Source organism: Saccopteryx bilineata, chromosome 8 (genome assembly GCF_036850765.1).
Source record: "Saccopteryx bilineata isolate mSacBil1 chromosome 8, mSacBil1_pri_phased_curated, whole genome shotgun sequence".
Taxonomy (NCBI): domain Eukaryota; kingdom Metazoa; phylum Chordata; class Mammalia; order Chiroptera; family Emballonuridae; genus Saccopteryx; species Saccopteryx bilineata.
In genome coordinates, this window is record NC_089497.1 from 84,492,402 (window position 1) to 84,509,614 (window position 17,213).

Genomic DNA, 17,213 nt, shown 5'->3' on the forward strand with positions numbered 1-17,213 from the left:
CAGAGAGAACACCTTATTGGATATTGTTCTGGTCTCAGAAGAGGGATAGAAATCTGCAAGAACCAGTTTCTTCCAAAAAAAAAGAAAGGAAAGAAATGGGGAATGGGGAGAGCTGTGGTTTGGAGGACAGGCCACTGGGAGGACAGGGCTGCCACAGGGAGGTGCTGGTGGCCGAAGGACTATTTAGAAACTGAGATTTGAGCTTGCCTTAAAGTGGCAGAGAGTTGAGGAATGGTACTGAGCTGAGAGCCTCAGCAGGATCAAATAACTTACAATAACTTTAGAACACATTTCCTGTATGAGGAATAACCATGTAAGGGTAAATCCTTATAACCATATAAGCCATACCCATATAAGGCTAAAGTAAAAGAAAAAGTTAAAATCAAACCTGTGCATCTGTATATCACACTTGCATGTATAGTTGATTTATTCTCTCTTTATGTCCCAAACTTTCCACAGTTAGTATATTTATTTATATAATCAGAAAAGAATAAGTTAAAGTTTATTTTATAATGGAAGCAATCTAATAGTTCCAAATATAAAAATGGTAATATAGTTATGGAACTTTAAGAACCATTTAAAAAGCCCTGGCCGATTGGCTCAGCGGTAGAGCATCGGCCTGGTGTGTGGAAGTCCCCGGGTTTGATTTCTGGTCAGGTCACACAGGAAAAGCACCCATCTGCTTCTCCACCCTTCCTTCTCTCCTTTCTCTCTCTCATTCTTCCCCTCCCGCAGCCAAGGCTCCAAGATCAAAGTGGGCCCAGGTGCTGAGGATGGCTCCATGGCCTCCACCTCAGGCGCAGAATGGCTCCCATTGCAACAAAGCAATGCCCCAGATGGGCAGAGCATCACCCCCTAGTGGACATGCTGGGTGGATCCCAGTCTGGTGAATTCGTGAGTTAGTCTCTCAGCCTTCCTGCTTCTCGCTTCAGAAAAATACAAAAAGAAAAAAAAACAGAACCATTAAAAAAGATAAATAAAATGTATAACAAATCAATATGGAAACATGGTTATGGCATAGTAAATATAACACTAAAAGAGAATATACCAAAACATTAATAGTTAATGTTTTCTGAAGGCATTTATTTATTTAAGAGACTTAGAGGTTTAACTTGTATAACTGACCCTGGCTCTCTCCCCACTTCAGGACTCTGATTCTTGTTCTTCCTCCTCCTCGTCTGGTGCAGAACTCCTTTTGCTCAAATGCAGTGCAATTTGGTTGACAGATGCTTCATTGTCATGCACCAACATCTCATCTGACTGTTCATGTGCAGCTTAAGAAGACAGTAACTCTCCCCTCTTCTAGAACAAGTCATTGATTGGAGGACCAGTTCTTAACCCTGGAGCCGGTTCAGCTGGGCAGTCAGTGCGGCCGTCAACCCAAGCAGCGCCGCCTCCTCCTTGCGCGGAGCTTGCAGCCGGCTCAGCAACCCCACTTCCTCTGCGAGCCCTTCACGTGGCCAGTTTGGCAGGCTCTGGTGATGACACCTTTTTGAAAGGCTTTTTAAATGTATTAGCGGTTTTTAAAATTTTTTTCTAAATTTTAACCTTTCTTCGTGATTGTTTTATTCACTTCAAAACTTAAAATATATTAAAAATGATACAATTATATAATTTTTCAGGATTTCTGGGGTCTGAGCATATAGTTAAGAATAGAGCAATAAATCCAGAACACAAACCAGTCATTCATATGGAATGCTTTGACTTGTGGTGGTGAGGTTAGTGACAGGCATCTACCCGGAGGAAGATGTTTGGGGCCAAGGATGAAAGGCACGGGGGTCCTGCTTCTCTCGGGGGGGCTCCTGAAGTGGAGCTGGTCTGTGTGATTGTGCAGGGTGACCTGGACCTTGTGAATTTTGGGATTCATGTTGTTCTTTGTGTTTATTCTTTTTAATCCCCAAGCCTTCAATTCTTTTTTTCTTTTTTTTTTTTTATTAAATTTTTTTTAATTAAATTTAATGCAGTGACATTGATAAATCAGGGTACATATGTTGAGAGAAAATATCTCTAGATTATTTTGACATTTGATTGTGCTGTATACCCCTCCCCCAAAGTTAAATTGTCTTCTGTCATCTTCTGTCTGGTTTTCTTTGTGCCCCTCCCCTCCCCTAACCCCTCTCTCCTTCTTCACCCCTCCCCCCTCCCCCAACCTCCCGCCCCTGTTGCCATCACATTCTTGTTCATGTCTCTGAGTCTCATTTTTATGTTCCTTCTATGTATGGATTCATCTTAGTTTTTTTTTTTTCTGATTTACTTATTTCACTTTGTATAATGTTGTCAAGGTCCATCCATGTTATTGTAAATGATCCAATGTCATCATTTCTTATGGCTGAGTAGTATTCCATAGTATATATGTACCAAAGCTTTTTAATCCACTCGTCCTCTGACGGACACTTGGGCTGTTTCCAGATCTTCGCTATTGTGAACAATGCTGCCACAAACATGAAGGTGCATTTCTCCTTTTGGAGCCGTTCTATGGTATCCTTGGGGTATATTCCTAAAAGTGGGATAGCTAGGTCAAAAGGCAGTTCGATTTTCAGATTTTTGAGGAATCTCCATACTGTTTTCCACAGTGGCTGCACCAGTCTGCATTCCCACCAGCAGTGCAAGAGGGTTCCCTTTTCTCCACATCCTCGCCAGCACTTATTCTGTGTTGTTTTGTTGATAAGCGCCATTCTGACTGGTGTGAGGTGATATCTCATTGTGGTTTTAATTTGCATTTCTCTAATGATTAGTGATGTTGAGCATTTTTTCATATGCCTATTGGCCATCTGTATGTCCTCTTTGGAGAAGTGTCTATTCATCTCTTTTGCGCATTTTTGGATTGGGTTGTCTGTCTTCCTGGTGTTGAGATTTACAAGTTCTTTATAAATTTTGGTTATTAACCCCTTATCAGACGTATTGTCAAATATATTCTCCCATTGTGTAGTTTGCCTTTTTATTCTGTTCTTGTTGTCTTTAGCTGTGCAAAAGCTTTTTAGTTTGATATAGTCCCATTTGTTTATCCTTTCTTTTATTTCACTTCCCTGTGGAGATAAATCAGCAAATATATTGCTCTGAGAGATGTCGGAGAGCTTACTGCCTATGTTTTCTTCTAAGATGCTTATGGTTTCACGGCCTACATTTAAGTCTTTTATCCATTTTGAGTTTATTTTTGTGAGTGGTGTAAGCTGGTGATCTAGTTTCATTTTTTTGCAGGTAGCTGTCCAATTTTCCCAACACCATTTGTTAAAGAGGCTGTCTTTACTCCATTGTATTTCCTTACCTCCTTTGTCAAATATCAGTTGTCCATAGAACTGTGGGTTTATTTCTGGGTTCTCTGTTCTGTTCCATTGATCTATATGCCTGTTCTTATGCCAGTACCAGGCTGTTTTGAGTACAACGGCCCTGTAGTATAACTTGATATCAGGAAGTGTGATACCTCCCACTTTATTCTTCTTTTTTAAGATTGCTGAGGCTATTCGTGTTCTCTTTTGGTTCCATATAAATTTTTGGAATATGTGTTCTATATCTTTGAAGTATGTCATTGGTATTTTAATTGGTATTGCATTGAATTTATAGATTGCTTTGGGTAATATGGACATTTTTTTTAATAAATTTTTATTAATGGTAATGGGATGACATTAATAAATCAGGGTACATATATTCAAAGAAAACATGTCTAGGTTATTTTGTCATCAAATTATGTTGCAAACCCCTCGCCCAAAGTCAGATTGTCCTCCGTCACCCTCTATCTAGTTCTCTGTGCCCCTCCCCCTCCCCCTAACTCTCTCCCTCCCTCCCATGTCCTCCCTCCCCCCCCACCCTTGGTAACCACCACACTCTTGTCCATGTCTCTTAGTCTCATTTTTATGTTCCACCAATGTATGGAATCATGTAGTTCTTGTTTTTTTCTGATTTACTTATTTCACTCCTTATAATGTTATCAAGATCCCACCATTTTGCTGTAAATGATCTGATGTCATCATTTCTTATGGCTGAGTAGTATTCCATAGTGTATATGTGCCACATCTTCTTTATCCAATCTTCTATTGAAGGGCTTTTTGGTTGTTTCCATGTCTTGGCCACTGTGAACAGTGCTGCAATGAACATGGGGCTACATGTGTCTTCACGTATCAATGTTTCTGAGGTTTTGGGGTATATACCCAGTAGAGGGATTGCTGGGTCATAAGGTAGTTCTATTTGCAGTTTTTTGAGGAACCACCATACTTTCCTCCATAATGGTTGTACTACTTTACAGTCCCACCAACAGTGAATGAGGGTTCCTTTTTCTCCACAGCCTCTCCAACATTTGCTATTACCCGTCTTGTTGATAATAGCTAATCTAACAGGAGTGAGGTGGTATCTCATTGTAGTTTTGATTTGCATTTCTCTAATAACTAATGAAGCTGAGCATCTTTTCATATATCTGTTGGCCATTTGTATCTCTTCCTGGGAGAAGTGTCTGTTCATGTCCTCTTCCCATTTTTTTTATTGGATTGTTTGTTTGTTTGTTGTAGAGTTTTATGAGTTCTTTGTAAATTTTGGATATTAGGCCCTTATCTGAGCTGTCGTTTGAAAATATCAGTTCCCATATAGTTGGCTGTCTGTTTATTTTGATATCAGTTTCTCTTGCTGAGCAAAAACTTTTAATTCTGATGTAGTCCCATTCATTTATCTTTGCCTTCACTTCTCTTGCCATTGGAGTCAAGTTCATAAAATGTTCTTTAAAACCCAGGTCCATGATTTTAGTACCTATGTCTCCTTCTATGTACTTTATTGTTTCAGGTCTTATATTTAGGTCTTTGATCCATTTTGAATTAATTTTAGTACACGGGGACAGGCTGTAGTCGAGTTTCATTCTTTTGCATGTGGCTTTCCAGTTTTCCCAACACCATTTGTTGAAGAGGCTTTCTTTTCTCCATTGTGTGTTGTTGGCCCCTTTATCAAAGATTATTTGACCATATATATGTGGTTTTATTTCTGGGCTTTCTATTCTGTTCCATTGGTCTGAGTGTCTATTTTTTTGCCAATACCATGCTGTTTTGATTATCGTGGCCCTATAATATAGTTTAAAGTCAGGTATTGTAATGCCCCCAGCTTCATTCTTTTTCCTTAGGATTGTTTTGGCTATTCGGGGTTTTTTATAGTTCCATATAAATCTGATGATTTTTTGTTCCATTTCTTTAAAAAATCTCATAGGGATTTTGATGGGAATTGCATTAAATTTGTATATTGCTTTGGGTAATATGGCCATTTTGATTATATTTATTCTTCCTATCCAAGAACAAGGAATATTTTTCCATCTCATTGTATCTTTTTCGATTTCCCTTAACAATGCTTTGTAATTTTCATTATATAGGTCCTTTACGTTCTTTGTTATGTTTATTCCTAGGTATTTTATTTTTTTTGTTGCAATCGTGAAGGGGATTATTTTTTTGAGTTCGTTTTCTAATATTTCATTGTTGGCATATAGAAAGGCTATGGACTTTTGTATGTTAATTTTGTATCCTGCGACCTTACTGTATTGGTTTATTGTTTCTAATAATCTTTTTGTGGAGTCCTTCGGGTTTTCGATGTATAGGATCATATCATCAGCAAAAAGTGATAGCTTTACTTCTTCTTTTCCGATATGGATGCCTTTTATTTCTTTGTCTTGTCTGATTGCTCTGGCCAGAACTTCTAGCACCACGTTGAATAAGAGTGGAGAGAGTGGACAACCCTGTCTTGTTCCTGATTTAAGGTAGAAAGTCCTCAGTTTTATGCCGTTTAATAGGATGTTGGCTGATGGTTTATCATATATGGCCTTTATCATGTTGAGATATTTTCCTTCTATACCCATTTTGTTGAGAGTCTTAAACATAAAATTGTGTTGTATTTTATCAAAAGCCTTTTCTGCATCTATTGATAAGATCATGTGGTTTTTGTTCTTTGTTTTGTTGATATGGTGTATTACGTTAACCGTTTTGCATATGTTGAACCATCCTTGAGATTCTGGGATGAATCCCACTTGATCATGATGTATTATTTTTTTAATATGTTGTTGTATTCGATTTGCCAGTATTTTGTTTAGTATTTTAGCATCTGTATTCATTAGAGATATTGGTCTGTAGTTTTCTTTCTTTGTGCCATCCTTGCCAGGTTTTGGTATGAGGGTTATGTTGGCCTCATAAAATGTGTTTGGAAGTATTGCTTCTTCTTCCATTTTCTGGAAGACTTTGAGTAGAATAGGAACCAAGTCTTCTTTGAATGTTTGATAGAATTCACTTGTATAACTGTCGGGGCCTGGACTTTTATTTTTGGGGAGATTTTTAATAGTTTTTTCTATTTCCTCCCTGCTGATTGGTCTGTTTAAGCTTTCTGCTTCTTCATAACTCAGTCTAGGAAGGTTGTATTGTTCTAGGAATTTATCCATTTCTTCTAGATTGTTGTATTTGGTGGCATATAATTTTTCATAGTATTCTACAATAATTCTTTGTATATCTATGATGTCTGTGGTGATCTCTCCTCTTTCATTTTGGATTTTATTTATTTGAGTCCTGTGTCTTTTTTCCTTAGTCAGTCTTGCCAAGGGTTTGTCAATTTTGTTGATCTTTTCAAAGAACCAGCTCCTTGTTTTATTGATTTTTTCTATAGTTTTTCTGTTCTCTATTTCATTTATTTCTGCTCTGATTTTTATTATCTCCTTTCTTCGGCTGGTTTTGGGTTGTCTTTGTTCTTCTTTTTCTAGTTCCTTAAGGTGTGAAGTTAAGTGGTTTACTTCGGCTCTCTCTTGTTTGTTCATATAGGCCTGAAGTGATATGAACTTTCCTCTTATTACTGCTTTTGCTGCACCAGAGATTCTGATATGTCGTATTGTCATTTTCATTTGTCTGTATATATCTTTTGATTTCTGCGCTTATTTCTTCTTTGACCCATTCATTTTTTAGAAGTATGTTGTTTAGTTTCCACATTTTTGTGGGTTTTTCCCCTTCTTTTTTGCAGTTGAATTCTAGTTTCAAGGCTTTATGATCAGAAAATATGCTTGGTACAATTTCAATTTTTCTAAATTTGCTGATATTGTCTTTGTGGCCCAACATATGGTCAATTCTTGAGAATGTTCCATGTACACTAGAGAAAAATGTATACTCTGTCGCTTTGGGATGAAGTGTCCTGTAGATGTCTATCATATCCAGGTGTTCTAGTATTTCGTTCAAGGCCACTATATCTTTATTGATTCTCTGTTTGGATGACCGATCTAGAGCCGTCAGCGGTGTATTGAGGTCTCCAAGTATGATTGTATTTTTGTTAGTTTTTGTTTTAAGGTCAATAAGTAGCTGTCTTATATATTTTGGTGCTCCTTGGTTTGGTGCATATATATTAAGGATTGTTATGTCTTCTTGATTCAACTTCCCCTTAATCATTATGAAATGACCATTTTTGTCTCTGAGTACTTTTTCTGTCTTGTAGTCAGCATTATTAGATATGAGTATTGCTACGCCTGCTTTTTTTTGGGTGTTGTTTGCTTGGAGTATTGTTTTCCAGCCTTTCACTTTGAATTTGTTTTTATCCTTGTTGCTTAGATGTGTTTCTTGTAGGCAGCATATAGTTGGATTTTCTTTTTTAATCCATTCTGCTACTCTGTGTCTTTTTATTGGTAAGTTTAATCCATTTACATTTAGTGTAATTATTGACACTTGTGGGTTCCTTACTGCCATTTTATAAATTGCTTTCTGTTAGTTTTGTATCTAGTTTGATTCTTCTCTTTTGTTTTTCTATCATTTGTTTTTGTTTGTTTGTGTTCCATACTTCTTTCTTCTGTTGCTACCTTTTTTAAGTCAAGTGTTTTTGTGGTGGTTTTTTTAAGGGTGGTTACCATTAAGTAATGAAAAGGGTACCTACCATATTCATTGTAGTACCCTATCTTATAAGTATTTCTGCACTTCCTCATCCTTTGCTACTGTTAATCTCCATCCTCTCCCCCCTTTTTTTCCTTTGTTGTCACAGTTTAAGTTTGGTTTTATTGTGTTCTTGGTGGAGCTGTTACTTGTGGTGTTGTTTTCTTTTGTTCTTTGAATCTGGTTGGAAAACCCCCTTTAGTATTTCCTGGAGTGGGGGCTTTCTGTTGATAAATTCTCTCATCTTTTCTGTATTTGTGAATGTTTTTATATCTCCTTCATACTTGAAGGATAGCTTTGATGGGTATAGTATTCTTGGCTGAAAGTTCCTCTCTTTCAGGGCTTTAAATATTGGGGTCCACTCTCTTCTAGCTTGTAGAGTTTCTGCTGAGAAATCTGATGATAATCTAATAGGCCTTCCTTTATATGTTGTACTCTTCTTTTCCCTGGCTACCTTGAGAATTTTTTCTTTGTCATTGGTTTGTGTCATCTTTATTATGATGTGCCTTGGAGTGGGTTTGTTGGGGTTAAAAAAACTTGGTGTTCTGTTTGCTTCTTGAATTTCAGGCTTTAGTTCCTTCCACAGGCTTGGGAAGTTCTCGTCTATTATTTGTTTGAGTATATTCTCCATTCCATTTTCTTTCTCTTCTCCATCTGATATACCTATTATTCTTATGTTATTCTTTCTGATGGAGTCAGACAATTCCTGTAGGGCTTTCTCGGTTTTTATTATTTTTGAGTCTCTTTCTTCTTCTCTCTGTTGTGCCTCAAGTTGTTTGTCTTCTATTTCACTAATCCTATCTTCAATCTGGGCTGTTCTGTTAGCTAAGCTTGTTACCTTGTTTTTCAGCTCGTGAACTGAGTTTTTCATTTCTGTTTGATTTGTTTTTATAGTTTCAATTTCCTTGGTAATATATTCTTTGTGTTCATTGAGTTGTTTTCTGATCTCCCTATATTGCCTTTCTGTGTTTTCTTGTATATCTCTGAGTATTTTTAAGATTTCTATTTTAAATTCTCTGTCATTTAGCTCCAAGGCTTCCAATATGTTAAGTCTTTTCTCCATAGATTTTTCCACATCTATTTGTGTTACCTCTCTTTCTTTTGTATCCATAATATTCGATTTCCTCTTTCTTATCGGCATCTGAGGGTGGTCTTATTGATAGCACTAATTAGAATTAATAAAGAGTAAAAAGTAAAAAAAAAAAAAAAAAAAAAGATAAAACACCCCACAAAAAAAACAGTAATAATTTATTATTTCTCCTTTTTTTTCTCTCTTCTCTTTCCCTCCTCTCCCCTCCTCAGGGAAATATCATGCCTATAATGGAGGGCCTGATTTGGGGTGAAGAGTTCAAGGGGCAAAAAAAAGGGAGTAGGGACCTACTAAATGCAAAAAAAAAAAAAAAAAAAAAAGGAAGAAAATCTTAGACAAGCATAAGATGATTTGCTTGTAAGTGATGGTCAACTAAGAGATATAATGAGAGGGATAAGAGGGAACCAGAGAAAAGGACCAAAAAAGAATAATAAAAAATAAAAAATAAAAATAATAAGTAAAAATCTGTTGTATTAAGTGGAGCGAAGACTAAATACAATGGTGACCTTGGGTTGGGAGGACCCAAAATGCCACAAAAATAAACAAACAAGAAAAAAAAATAAAAACAAAATCAAAAAAGAGAAATAAAGCCAAAAAAAAGCCTTGAGTCCCAAATTAACTAATTTGTTCGTGATTGAGGATTATATGGGAGGGAAGTAAAATGAGAAAAGAAAAAACGAATAGAAAGGAAAAAATAAGAAAAAGACAAAAACGAAGGAAGAAATAAAATAGGAAGAGAAAAAAACAAAATAAAGCAAGACAAAAAAAAACAAAAAACAAAAGAGGAGAGAGTGAGAGTTAAGTGTTTTGGAGTATAACCTTAAAGGAGGGTGAGGATGAAGAAGAAAAATAAAATGCAACACTCATGGGTAGTGTAGTTCAAGAAAGGGGAAGCATAAGATGGGCAGAGAATAGAAGGACCGAGGTGGAGGAAATAAAGGCAAAAAGATAGAAGAAACAAACAACAACAACAAGAAAAAAAAATTAGTGGATCAAGTTGTAAAGTCTGTGGGTTTTTCTTGATTTTGAGAGGTTAACTTCTTCCTTTTTCTTTTCTCTCCTTCTTCCTGGTCGGTGACTCTGTACCCCAGGCTCTGCCCCTGTGTCACTCTTAGGTAGGGATTTGCAGTTGATGGGATTCTATGGCAATGTCATATAATTGGCTTTAGTCTTGCTGGAAGTAAAGGCTTGTTGGCGTTTGCAGGGTCCAACGATGAGAGAGTTTGCTTTCCTGGATTCTCTCTCCTAGTCCCCCCTTTCTGAATTAGCAGCCTGGTGATCCAGCTATAAGGCTGCAACTGCTTCTGCCTGGGGAGTAAGAGGCTCAAAGAGCTGGGAAATCCCCACTCTATCCCCACTCAGTGCAGGGCTTTGGGAAAGGCTCTGAGAGTCAGGGCCTCCAGTGTAATCAGGCGTGGGTGGGAGTCAATTGTTGTCAAGGTGACTGTTCAGCGCCTATCATTTAGTTGGACCTCTCAACCCAGGCTTTCCACACTTTGTAGCCTGTTTTTGCAGGGAAGAAGAGGCACTAGTCTCTGCTTACGACTAGTGTAGTATAGACCTTATTATCTGCCAAGTCCTTCTTGTTAGCGTTTATCCCTGAATATGGAGGCTCTATCAATCAGAAGTTGCCCCCGCCCCTTTAGCGAGAGGCACTAAAAAATATCACGCCTCTTGTCTTGGATCGCTGAACTGAGAGAGATCTTATCTATTAGAACCAAGGGTGCGCAGATTTCATGGGTTAAGCTAATTTCAGTGATTGGGTCGCAGCTGTGCTTCCGAAGGTATTTTAGGCTGCCTGCGCGCGCCCCTCCCCCAACGCTTGATTGTTAGCTTGAATGGCTGGGTGAGGTGCCCCGCCCACGGAGAGAATCTCCCAAGCCTCTCCCGCTCGCCCCGCCGCTGGCGGCTGGACCGCACCAGGCGCAGGATAATGGAGCCCCCTGGGTGTGCGGGTTAGCAGGGCACCCTGGGCACGTGGAATGCCCAAGGCACGTGCGCGAATGGGGCGCTCCGGGCACCGGTGGCCGGCGACCCCCACTCGCTGTGTGCGGGCCGCTGGGAACGTCAGCGGTGCTCAACTGGACCGGGCGTGCGCGCGGCTGCTCGCGGCGGCTCACGGAGGCGGCTCGTGGCGGCCGCTCGCGGTTGCTTCTTGGTTCCCAAGTATATGGGCTGACTCACCACAGGCACACTTCCTTGCGGTTTGAAGGAACATCCCTGTGGTAGATTCCTCCACACCCTCGTCTCTCAGATTCAAGTGATAACAGTCCTTTCGCTATCAGTTTGTGTGGAACTCCGGAATGCTCCGAGGATAAATTTTTCTGTTTCTAGTTGATAAATTTGTTGTGATTTAGGGGAGAGCTGTCGGACGCGCTGCTCACAGCGCCATTTCCGTGACGTCACCAATATGGACATTTTAATGATGTTTATTCTTCCTAACCATGAGCACGGTATATGCTTCCACTTGTTTGTATCTTCCTTGATTTCTTTTATCAATGCTTTGTAATTTTTCGAGTACAAGTCTTTAGTCTCCTTGGTTAAGTTTACTCCTAGGTACTTTATTTTTTTGGTTGTAATTGTGAAGGGGATTGTTTCCTTAATTTCTCTTTCTGACTGTTCATTGTTGGTGTATAAAAATGCTTCTGATTTCTGAGTATTGATTTTATATCCTGCCACTTTGCTGAATTTATTTATCAGGTCCAGTAGTTTTTTGACTGAGACTTTAGGGTTTTCTATATACAATATCATATCATCTGCAAATAATGATAGTTTTACTTCTTCTTTTCCAACTTGAATGCCTTTTATTTCTTCTTCTTGTCTGATTGCTGTGGCTAGGACTTCCAGGACTATGTTAAATAAGAGTGGTGAAAGGGGACACCCCTGCCTTGTTCCTGATCTTAAGGGTATTGCTTTTAATTTTTTCCCATTGAGTATGATGTTGGCTGTGGGTTTCTCATAGATGGCTTTTATCATGTTGAGGTATGTTCCCTGTATTCCCACTTTGCTGAGAGTTTTGATCATGAATGGGTGCTACATTTTATCAAATGCTTTTTCTGCATCTATTGAAATTATCATCTGGTTTTTCTCCTTCTTTTTGTTTATGTGATGAATCACATTGATTGATTTACAAATATTGTACCAGCCTTGCCTCCCCAGAATAAATCCCACTTGATCATGGTGTATGATTTTTTCCATATATTGTTGGATCCGGTTTGCTAATATTTTGTTGAGGATTTTAGCATCTATATTCATCAGAGATATTGGCCTATAATTTTCTTTCTTTGTGTTGTCTTTGCCTGGTTTTGGAATGAGAATTATGCTCGCCTCATAAAAGGAGCTTGGAAGTCTTCCTTCCTCTTGAATTTTTTGAAATAGTTTGAGAAGGATAGGAGTTAGTTCTTCTTTAAATATTTGGTAGAATTCTGTTGTGAAGCCATCGGGCCCCGGACTTTTCTTTGTTGGGAGTTTTTTGATAACTGTTTCGATCTCATTTGTTGTAATCAGTCTGTTTAGGTTTTCTGATTCTTCCAGATTGATTTTTGGAAGATTGTATGTTTCAAGGAATTTGTCCATTTCATCTAGGTTGTCTAGTTTTTTGGCATAGAGTTCTTCATAGTATTTTCTTACAATATTTTGTATTTCTGTTGTGTCAGTTGTTATTTCTTCTCTCTCATTTCTAATTTTATTTATTTGAGTCCTCTCTCTCTTTTTCTTGGTGAGTCTAGTTAAAGGTTCATCAATCTTGTTTACCTTTTCAAAGAACCAGCTCCTAGTTTCATTGATCCTCTGTATTGTTTCTTTAGCCTCTATGTCATTTATTTCTGCTCTGATCTTTATTATTTCCTTCCTTCTACTACATTTGGGCTTTACTTGCTGTTCTTTTTCTAATTCTTTTAGATGCAGGGTTAAGTTGTTTATTTGAGCTTTTTCTAGCTTCTGAAAGTGTGCGTGTAGTGCTATGAACTTCCCTCTCAGCACTGCTTTCGCTGTGTCCCATAAATTTTGAGTTGTTGTATGCTCATTGTCATTCATTTCTAGGAATTTTTTTATTTCTTCTTTGATCTCATTCTTAATCCATTCAATATTTAGCACCCTGCTATTTAGTTTCCATGTGTTTGAGAATTTTTGAGCTTTTCTGCTGTGATTCATTTCTAGTTTCATGCCGTTGTGATCGGAGAAAGTGCTTCATATGATTTCAGTCTTCTTAAATTTGTTGAGAGCACTTTTGTGCCCTAATATGTGGTCTATCCTAGAGAATGTACCATGAGCGCTTGAAAAGAATGTATATTCTGCTGCTTTAGGGTGAAAGGATCTGAAGATATCTATTAAATCGAGTTGATCTATTGTTTCCAATAAGTCTGCTGTTTCTTTGTTAATTTTCTTTCTTGAGGATCTATCTAGTGATGTTAGTGGGGTATTGAACTCCCCTACTATTATAGTATTGCTGTTGATCTCTCCCTTTAAATCCATCAAAATCTGTTTTATATATTTGGGTGCTCCTTTATTAGGTGCATAGATATTTATAATAGTTATATCTTCCTGTTGGATTACTCCCTTTATCATTATGTAGTGGCCTTCTTTATCTCTTACTATATCCTTTGTTTTAAAGTCCAATTTGTCTGATATAAGTATTGCTACCCCAGCTTTTTTTTCATTTCCGTTTGCATGAAATGTTTTTTTCCATCCTTTTACCTTCAATCTATGTGTGTCTTTTGTTCTAAGGTGTGTCTCTTGTAGACAGCATATGTATGGGTCCTGTTTTCTTATCCATGCAGCTACCCTATGTCTTTTGATTGGATCAGTTAATCCATTTACATTTAAGGTTATTATTGATATGTAGTTGTTTATTGCCATTTTCTTCTTTAAAGGTGTATTCCTTTTTTTGCTATATTCTTTTCCAACTTTGATCTGTTTACAACAGGCCCCTTAACATTTCTTGCAGCATTGGTTTGGTTGTAATGAATTCCTTGAGTTGTTTTTTGTCTGGGAAGCTTTTTATTTCTCCTTCAATTTTAAACGATAGCCTTGCTGGATAAAGTAGTCTTGATTGTAGGTTCTTGTTCTGCATAACTGAATATTTCTTGCCATTCCCTTCTGGCCTCAAGTGTTTCTGTTGAGAAGTCGAATGTCATCCTTATGGGGGCTCCTTTGTAGGTGATAACTTTTTTTTCTCTTGCACCTTTTAATATTTTCTCTTTATCGCTTAGCTTTGGTATTTTAATTATGATGTGTCTTGGTGTAGGTTTCTTTGGGTTTCTCTTTAATGGAGTTCTCTGTGCTTCTTGGACTTGTAAGAGTTTCTCTTGCATTAATTTAGGGAAGTTTTCAGTTATGATATGATTGAACAAAGTCTCTATCCCTTGTTCTTTTTCTTCTTCTTTAGGAACCCCTATGATGCGGATGTTATTTCTCTTCATGTTGTCACAGAGCTCTCTAAGTGTTTCCTCTGACTTTTTGAGTCTCTTTTCTCTTTTCTTCTCTGCTTTCATGCCTTCATTCCAGTTGTCCTCCAACTCACTGATTCGATCCTCTGCTGTATCCATCCTGTTTTTAATTCCTACTATTGTGGTCTTCATTTCTGATATTGTATTTGTCATCTCTGACTGATTCTTTTTTAATATTTCAATATCCTTTTTTATACTTGCTATTTCTTTATTTAGGTTTTCAAACTGCCCCTCCATTGTTGTTCTAAGATCCCTAAGCATCCTTACAATCATTATTTTGAACTCCGCATCTGGAAGTTTGATTATTTCCATATCACTCAGCTCATCTCTCAAGGGTGTCTCTTGTGGTTTCATTTGGGTTGCACTCCTTTGTCTTCTCATAATGGTGTTTTATTTGTAGAGTTGCTTGAGTCTAGGCTTGGTGTTTTCTGCCTCCTGTTTTCAGTTGTGTTATTTCTAGGTCTTCTTGGATTGGTATCAGCTATTATTTGTAATCCACTTTCGGATTTGGGCAGCTTTGAAGTCTTGATTTGTTTGTTTTCTTAACAGGTGATAGTCTTGTTAACTGATCTCAGCAGGGGGCTTCCTTGAAACTGTAACCAGGAATGCTATGGGTGTAACCTGAGACGCTGAAGGTCTGTTCCACCAACTAATCTCACTGGGGGCAGGGTTTTTTCTCAGCTTCAGTAGGGGGAGGTGTATCTCAGATCTCCATGGAGACCTGAGTTACTGCCCCTCCTCCCCACTTCTTGTTTTCAGCTGTGTCTTGTTGCGCTGATTGGAGCTGGATAGATGTCCGGAGATCTCTGATCCGGAAACACTTCAGCTCTGTTTTGTGAAAGGTTCAGTCCCTCCCCCAGCTATGGCCGCCTCCAGCACGAATGAGTCAGCTTTTTTATTTCATTTCTTGCATACCTTAGCCCCTCACAGTCTGTCCCTCTCCTTGTCCTTTCCACTTGGGAGATAAGCTGGTCTTTTCAACCCACCTTGCTCCCTGGTCGCCAGGTAAGTGGCTGTGAGCAGTAGTTTCTGCTCTTTTTCCTCTGTGAAATCCTCTCTGGGCTCTCAGCCTCACCCCCCCCCCTGCCGTTCCTGTAAGCAGAGGAGATTCAGGCACTCCTTACCAGGTTTATTGTGGCTTCCTCTTTGCTCCTTGGTTTTTGAGAGCTGTTCTTGCAGTTCAGTGTTGGTTTTTCATGCTGATTTTTCCTAAATTGATTTGTATTCCAGTTTGGTGTTGAGAGCTGGGCGTCTGTGTGTCCGCCTACTCCGCTGCCATCTTCAAAAGCCCCCAAGCCTTCAATTCTTGTTCAAACACACTGGCCTCATTTCTGCTTATTGTGCCCATTCTTGGGGACAGGAACACTTCCAGGGCTAGAATGTCTTACAAGGAGAAACCACCAGGTGAGCATGAGCTGACAGGCATGGAGCAGAGAGCCCTCAGCTCAGCTCTCCTTTCCCCTGGGAGAATGTCCCTGGTGAGGACCAGAGGCTGCAGTGCTTTATTTTCACTCTGGATATAGGCATTTCCCACCAGCTGTCAAGCAGCTTGGAGTAATGGGGGGGGGGCAGGAGGCCACAGTCCCGGGATAGCATCGCTGTAGCTGTAGTCTAAAGTTGTCAATGTGGCAATTGCTAACTAAGCGACCACATTCCTTAACAGTCTTCAGTTCTGTCCAGTTTCAAAATGACACTTACATTGCTCCACGTCCTCTTAAAAGCCCAGCTCTGTAAAGATGAGATTGAAGATTTGATATCTGTAAAGCCAGTAGCCATGGCCACCATCACAGCTGCCTGGCCCATGCAGGTTCGCATTAGATTTGGAGAGATGGTAATGAAACAATGAATCCAAGAACTGGTGGGACATTAGCTTTAATCCTAGCTTGCACCCGGTGGGCGAGAAATACACACAGTGGGAAAACACTTCCCTTTCCATTCAGGGCTCCCAAAGCCACTGATTTATTCAAGTTTCCTAGAATCAAAGGTTTCTAACCTCACCAGTCTTATTCACCTCTGTTCCCCATCTCCTTCTCTCTTCACAAACTCTGCACAAACTGGCTTCTCCTTCAGCACTCTGGCATCTTGGCTGACTCTCCTCTCCACCATGTGGCCTTTTTTCTGCTCTCTGCTCTCCATTGCTAATCCCAGGAACTGAGAGAGAGAGAGCAAGCTCCCAATCTGCCAAATTTTATAGTGTAGAAATAAAAACCTTTAATCCAATATACAAACAAAGAAGTCTCTGATACAAAGTCACTTATCTGAGGCATAATGGGATTCCTCATGAAGTGCACCACCCTACATCAAAAAGGGTGGAAAATGCCCTGGCTGGTTGGCTCAGTGGTAGAGCGTCAGACTGGCGTGCAGGAGTCCTGGGTTTGATTCCCGGCCAAGGCACACAGGAGAGGCGCCCATCTGCTCCTCCACCCCTCCCCCTCTCCTTCCTCTCTGTCTCTCTCTTCCCCTCCTGCAGCTGAGGTTCCATTGGAGCAAAGTTGGTCCGGGCGCTGAGGATGGCTCCATGGCCTCTGCCTCAGGTGCTAGAATGGCTCTGGTTGTAACAGAGTAATGCCCCAGATGGGCAGAGCATTGCCCTTCGGTGGGCATGCCGGGTGGATCCCGATCGGGCCCATGCGGGAGTCTGTCTGACTGCCTCCCCATTTCCAACTTCAGAAAGAAAAAAAAAAGAGAGTGGAAAAGGCTTGGTCTTAAAACTAAGCCTTAGGCTGTAATGACTTTGCCAGTTTACAGCCTATCTCCCACACCAAAAGCGAGCAAATATATATGTCATATTTAAAAACTATTTGACCAACAATATCTCAG

At 39.3% G+C, this 17,213-nt stretch overlaps 1 pseudogene; it reads right to left on the minus strand.

Moving 5' to 3' along the window:
* Positions 1-1,143: 1,143 nt before the first annotated feature.
* LOC136311717 (snRNA-activating protein complex subunit 5 pseudogene) lies at positions 1,144-16,529 on the minus strand (annotated as a pseudogene).
* Between the last annotated feature and the right edge of the window lie 684 nt (positions 16,530-17,213).